Genomic DNA, 7,075 nt, shown 5'->3' on the forward strand with positions numbered 1-7,075 from the left:
TAACTACCTAGTGGGAAGAGAAAAAGTGTGGTTGACCCAAATCAATAAAGTGGACATGTATGCCAATAGTGGGGGCCAGAGGAGGGAGTAGTCAACCCATCATCCATCTTCAGAATCATAGTCAGTAAGTCACAATTTTTCTACAATTTCTTTCTCCCAGTATAGTGAACTAAGGGTCTTTTCAAAAAGAGAAAAGACTTAGAAATATAGTCCTGAGGTCCAGAACTCTCATAGAAACTGAAAAAAAAGTCCTGGTTCCATGCCATAAACTGTTATAAATGAAAAGGCAGTATTAGGAGATTCACAGTCATGAATTCCTTCAAAATCTTTATAGTGGGTCATGTTGTCAATAGAGCAATTCTTATTAGAATTTTAAAATATATTCTTTCAGGGTGGGGCTTAGGTGGCAGCAGCTCCTGTCTCTGTGGCCAGATGAGGGAGGCCAGGGTGGAGGCCAGAGAGAGCTGAGGGAGTCTGGAGAGGGTGGAGGCCAGAGAGGGTGGCAGGGCCATGTAGTTCATATATGTGCTTAGCTGACTCATCCAGGTGACCTTCATCACCCTGGCCATTGTGGCCAGTCCCTACTACCTGGCTGAGTTGATATAAGAGTACACAGTAGCCACCAGCCAGATAGATCATCAAGAACATGATCTGGTTTTCCACAGCCATGCTGGTCAGCCTCTACATCTTTGAGCACTTCCCAAGCTTCCTGATTGGCATGGGGCTCTTCACTAACCTCATCTACTTTGACCTCTTTCAGACTTTCCCTTTCATCATGCTGACCTCACCCACTGGTGGTGGTCAATCACTACTTAGCAGTATTTTGCGGAGGAGTACTACCCCTTCCCAGAAGTGCTGGCCTCTGGTTAACCCCATTTGCATTCTTTGTGTCACTGTCAGCTGGGGAGAATGTCCTACCTTTTACTGTACAGCCTGGAGGTGATGTGGTCTCCAATTGCTTCAATAAAGGCAAACAAGGCAAAAGTTTTGGAATCCTGATTGTCTTCTTCAACAAAGAGGCCATCTTGCCCAGTCATCAGAAGATATACTGACCAGTCAGGGAGGGGGCCCAAGGCTGAGGATGAGGGAACTGAGGCAGTGAGCCAGGAATTGAACCTACAGTGGTCATTGTCATGGATGTCTGTGGAGGACTCTGCCCCCACCCTGGCCCTCTCCCCCATATCCCCACACCCCTGAGGGGTCTTGGTTAAGACTGAATAAAGCTGAATAAAGCTGAAGGCCACATTATCCAACCTGAATGTTCCTTCCAGAAGAGTCCAGAGCTAGGTGTCTGGGGGGAGGGTGGGCTGCCCATCTTTGGATTTTGGGAAGCCCTGAGGCCAGGAGGCCAAAAAAATCATCCCTCATTCCTTCCTTCTGAGACAGATCTGGAATGGGACTGGTAAGGCCAAGTTCCCTTCCCAGTCCATTTGTCCCAAAGTACTGGGCTCAGCCTTAGGCAAGGCAGAGAGAGATGGGTGGCTCCTCTCTGAGGAGGATACTGAGGGGAAAAACGTGACTCAGTGCTTTTCCAAAGGAAATAGTTTTTTGGTGTTGAATCATATGATTTCTATCCCTGTACAAATACTCATTGAAATAAAGATTCTAGGAGACTTTTTTTCCTTAAAAAAAATGTTGGGGTGGCTAGGTGGCGCAGTGGATAAAGTGTCAGTCCTGGAGTCAGGAGTATCTGGGTTCAAATCCGGTCTCAGGCACTTAATAATTACCTAGCTGTGTGGCCTTGGGCAAGCCACTTAACCCCATTTGCCTTGCACAAAAAAAATGCTTCAGTCATGTAAATCCAATGAGATTTGTATTGTTTATTCAATTGACATTTATTAAGCTCCTACTATGTACAAGCCTAGACACAGATACATCAATTAGTCAATAAACATTTATGAAACATCTACTATATTCCAAGCACTGAGCTAAGTGCTGCGATATACAAATAAAAAGAAAAGACAATGCCTACACTCAGGGAGTTTACAATCTAATGAAAGAAGGCAACATATAAAAGGAAGCTGGAAAGGCAGGAAGATGAAAGAGCCTGTCTCAGGAAAATAATGAAGTCAAAAGAAGTATAGCCTGCAGGAGGTGAAAAATGAAGAGATAACTGTTTGTGAGTCCTTCCTGGGAGGGCTCTAAGAGGATGAATTTGGAGGTCAAAGAGTTACTGAAACTACTGATGAAGTCTGACTCCAAGACCAATGCAATCTTGCAGGATTAGAAGATTCCAAATGATGGGATGGCTCACTTCTGTATTCTCTTACAGTTCTACTTCTATGATCCCAAGTTTATGATACTAAGATATCAACCTCCAATCTAATATTGTGAGAAGGGGCAGAGAAACATATGTGTGTGTGTACATATATATGTAACTATGAGATAAGGAAAGGGGAAATAAACATAAAGGAGGGAGTCACACATAATACTTTTGAAGCTCTGAGAGAACATTTCAATTTTGGAAGTCATATATGAGTATCCTATTAGATACTTGGACAGAAGGAAAAATTGCAGGAAGAGTTAGGAAAACATATCACAAACTTTGTATAGAATAAATGCATAGATAGATGCCTGCTTGCATGAATGGAGCTTGCAAAAGCATTTATTAAGATTTCACCATGTTCCAGGTTTCATCCTAAATGCTAAGAAGGCAAATTAAAAAGTTAGATGGCTCCTGCCTTCAAGAAGTTTAGATTCCATTTTTTCCTCTCATGGTTTTCTTTCCTTTTGGTCCTTATTATTCCTTCTCAACATGATTAATATGGACATATGTTTAACATAGTTCTATATCTATGATATCTATTAGATAACTCTCTAAGGAAGGAGGGAGGAAAGGGAGGGAGGGAGGGAGGGAGGAAGGGGGGAAAACTATGGAACTCAAAATCTTACTAAAAAAATTATATCTTTACATGTAGTTGGAAAAGTAATTTTTTTATAAAAAAGAATACAAATATAAAAAATATAAAAAAAGAATACAAAGACAATGTTGCAGTGGTGGGAAGATTTAAACTATTCAGAGAGCTGCTGGAGTTCTTCCAATCAAAATCAGAATGACTTATACTTTTTTCTTTGCTTTAATGATAATCTCATTCTTCAAAAGGTGAAGGAAAGCAAAAAAGGAATAATTCTTCTAAATCTGATTCTGACCATTCTGACCAGAAAGTGTTTGTTGAAGCAGACACCAGAGGAAACTTAGAGCTAAATGACAACCAACTAACTGAGCTCACTACAGAAAAAAAGAGAAGTTGGGTAAAGTCTGAAATGAGTCCTATTCTCAGGGAGAATAAATTCCATAGGGTTCAGAACAATAAGTGAGTATAACTATTGAGTGCAACGAAAAGTAGGGTTTGCTTGCTTGTTTTTTGTTTTTCGGCTTTTTTTGTTTGTTTGTTTGTTTTTTGCTATGTACAAGCTAAGAGGAAAATAAAATAAAGGAAAAGACTGTCCCGATGAATGCATAAGAAAGAAAACAGGATAATTCAAATCTGGTTTTGCCTATTTTTCTTCCTAAGGAAAGTTTTTTGATTGAGGTAGAAATTAAAAATTGCTGCTAGAGAATGCAAACCCACAAGATAAAAGAAGAGACAGATAATATCTAGCTTCCCTCAGTGACTTCAAGTCACTAAACCAAAGCATACCACATCTTAGGCTAAAGAAGGAATTGGCAGATGTGATTGCTGAACCAGTCAGTGATCTCTCAAAAAAAGTCCTTAATTTTAGATTTTAATAGCTACCTTTATTTTAAAAAAATCTTTCTATGACTATTATTTGTAGGGGTTTTTTAACATCAATGTTAAAGACCTTTACTGCATCTTTTAATAAAATCATGTGGTAAATTTTGCTTTTATCATCAAATATATTCAATTATTTTCATAATATAAAAATATCCTTGAATCCCTGCTATAAATCCACTGTGACCATAATAAATTATGTGAAATAAATTTTTTCAGTGTTTTCACCAGTATTTTATTTAACATTAGAATATAGTTTTTCTTTGCTTTATCCTTCCTTGGTTTAGGGAACTATATTATCTCACAAAAGGAGTTTGGTGTAATTTTTTTCATTGTCAATGTATAGAATAATTTAAGATAGAAGTATTAATTATTCTTTTAAATTTTGATAAAATTCTGTAAATTTAGACAAGTTTTTTCCATAGTTCCTAATAACTTGTTTGACTTCCTTTTCTGAAAAGTATTTATGTGAAAGTTCTATTTGATTTTCTGTTTATTGTAGTGATTTATATTTGATATTTTTATTGTTATTCAGTAGTTCCAGTCATGTCTGATTCTATATGAATAATTTTTTTTGCAAACATACTGGAGTAGTTTGCCATTTCTTTTTCCAATATATTTGCCTAGATAATTATTTTCTTTTGAATTCTCAATTTTGTCAGCTTAAAACTGTATATTTAAGGTTCTTCTCTGCTTGTTGTGAACTTGCTCATTTTTCAGAAGCTCCTTTATTTAGTGTCTTCTGAAGATCATTCCATATGAAGAGCTCTGAAGGCACTAACTTCATCTTCCTCCAGGTACTCTATCATTCAACTTCACTGGACTATTTAATATTTCTGGTGCTATGACAAGTGAATTGATTAAAATGACTGAGGAAATAAAGGTGTGAGCTTCTGGCCATATTAATTTATAAAGCAATCTATACCAATTGCATAAAAAATTGGGACCAGGTCTCTTCAGCTTGGCTCTCAACCCTAAATTCAGAGAGACAGAATTTTATGCACTGAAAGAAAACAATGAACAGATATAAAATAGAAATAATTGGTTAAGGTGGTTTCTAATTTAGAAAAGATTAAAGGCTTTCCAAATTGGGAAGGGGGGGAATGAATGAGTAAAATTCCCTAAAAACCAAAAAATGAGAACTCCCCCTCCAACCATGTGATTGTATTCAATCAAAAGAACTTGGAAGACAGAGATGGTGACAGGGGAAAGAGTCTCTCCTATGTGTTTTTTCCATAATATTTCAAAAAATCTTAAAACTATGACTAACTAAATTTTCAAGAGACAGAACCCGCAGAAAGATCCAGAGAGGCAATTCTACAGATCAAGGTAACCTGGAAAATAGTGGAAAGGCTCCTCTCCACAGGGTTAAAGGGGCAGCACACCACAGTAAAGAAACTTCAGCCTCCTGGGGGCAGCCCCAGGGTGCCTGGGAGCCGTGGCTCATGGCAGTGGGGGAAGTTTCCACACCCCAGGGAGCACCAGGCTCAAACGAGAGGATCAGCTTAGAGGACCTCTGCCAGAGAGAGCCCACAAAGCCCAGGCCCTCAGGGCAGCTGCAGCAGCCAGCTCAGTCGGCTCAGCACAGCAGCCCAGATCCAGGAAACAGAAGCAGGCTTGCAGCCAGTAAGCAGGAGCAGAGCAGGTGAGCAGGAGCAGAGCAGGTGAGCAGGAGCAGAGCAGGTGAGCAGGAGCAGAGCAGGTGAGCAGGAGTAGAGCAGGTGAGCAGGAGCAGAGCAGGTGAGCAGGAGCAGAGCAGGTCAGCCCACCAAAGGTAAGGGAGTGGAGAGAGACTTCAGAGGTTTGTCCTCTGTCCCTGGAACAGGGCCACATTCAGATCCTGCTTACAGTCTACCCCCCAATAGAACAGCCCCCCACCTCAGCCCCGTGGCAGAGGGGTATACTTGTGATCATTCACAGACGGGGAGGGAAGTCAAAGCTTCACATATTGAGATCCTTGTGGGGGGTGTCCCAATATTACTCAAAAGCTCGGGAAGTACCCCAAAACCAGGCACAGGCTGGAGAAATGAGTAAACAGAGATAAAAGAGGAACATCATTGAGAAATACATTGTCTGTGATCCCAAGAAGGATCAAAACACTCAGTCTGAAGATGAGGAAGCACAAGCTCCTGCACCTAAAGACTCTAAGAAAAATGGAAGTTGGGCTCAGGCTATGACAGAGCTCAAAATTTTTTTTTGAAAATCAAGTAAGAGAGATAGAAGAAAAATTGGGAAAAGAAATGAGAGAGATGCAGGAAAAACGTGAAAAAGAAGCAGCAGCTTAGTAAAGGAAATCCAAAAAATGCTGAAGAAAATAGCATGCTAAAAACCAGCTTAGACCAAATGGATGAAACAGTTCAGTTATTGAGGAGAAGAATGCTTTAAAAAGCGGAATTCGAGAGGTGGGTGCCAGCCGCAGGGCGGGAACCCCAATCTCCATAGAAACCCCACTCTCCCAGGGAGCCCCTCCGACCTCAGCATCCAGATGCGGGCAGCGTGGGTGGAGCAGCTTGCTCTGAATTTGAACCCAGACCCTCACGCGCCCTCCCCACAGCGCCACCTAGCCTCCGCTCCACTTGGGACTGGGAGTCGAGGCCTTGGAGGGGGTGGGTGGGAGGTCGCGGGGCGGGGCTGAAGACCAATGGGGATGATTTTGATTGGTCGAGAGTTCTCGCCCCGCCCCCTGGGCCTGCTCGCTGTGCCTGCTCCGTCTGGGTGGGAGGAGCGAGGGGCCAGGAGCCAGCGAATGAGAATCCCTGAGCGAGGGCTGAACCCGGGGCTCGGGCGCCCCCTGGTGTGACTAGGAAGCTGTGAAACCAAAGCTTCAGTTCCAATTGAGGACATTTACTTAGGGACATTGGCCCACAAAGGATTGATAATAGATAGTAGGAATCCCGGGATCAGAGAAGCTGAGGAATGGGAAGTTCGGTTAGAGACAAGACCACCGCCAGGAGAAACAGTCCCAACAGGGATGATCATGCAGGAAAAAACCTTTACTATAGGGAGTCACCTGATGTAGTAAGTTGGTAAGACATTTGAACATGGGACCAATCTTTCCTCAATGGAAGGGTGACATTGAAGAAAGATTCCATAACTATAAAACCTTTGGGAAGGAAGCCTTTGGCAAGAGATTAAATCTCAGTGGACATCTGAAAATTCATACTGGAGAAAACTCTTTTGAATATGATTTATGTTGGAAAACTTTTGGGAATGGGGTAATATTTAGTAAATAAACATCAGAAAACTCACCCTGGGAGTAAAATTGCTTGATCCTACCCAATAGGACAAAAGCTTCAGTGATGATGAAATGTATATTGGACATCAGAATTCTCATTCTCAAA

General features: G+C 41.4%; 1 pseudogene; it reads left to right on the forward strand.

The window, feature by feature from the left end:
• The first annotated feature begins 510 nt into the window (after positions 1-510).
• On the forward strand, positions 511-1,052 carry LOC141516599 (protein TEX261 pseudogene; annotated as a pseudogene).
• The last annotated feature ends 6,023 nt before the right edge of the window (positions 1,053-7,075 follow it).

This window comes from Macrotis lagotis, chromosome 1, assembly GCF_037893015.1.
Source record: "Macrotis lagotis isolate mMagLag1 chromosome 1, bilby.v1.9.chrom.fasta, whole genome shotgun sequence".
NCBI lineage: Eukaryota > Metazoa > Chordata > Mammalia > Peramelemorphia > Peramelidae > Macrotis > Macrotis lagotis.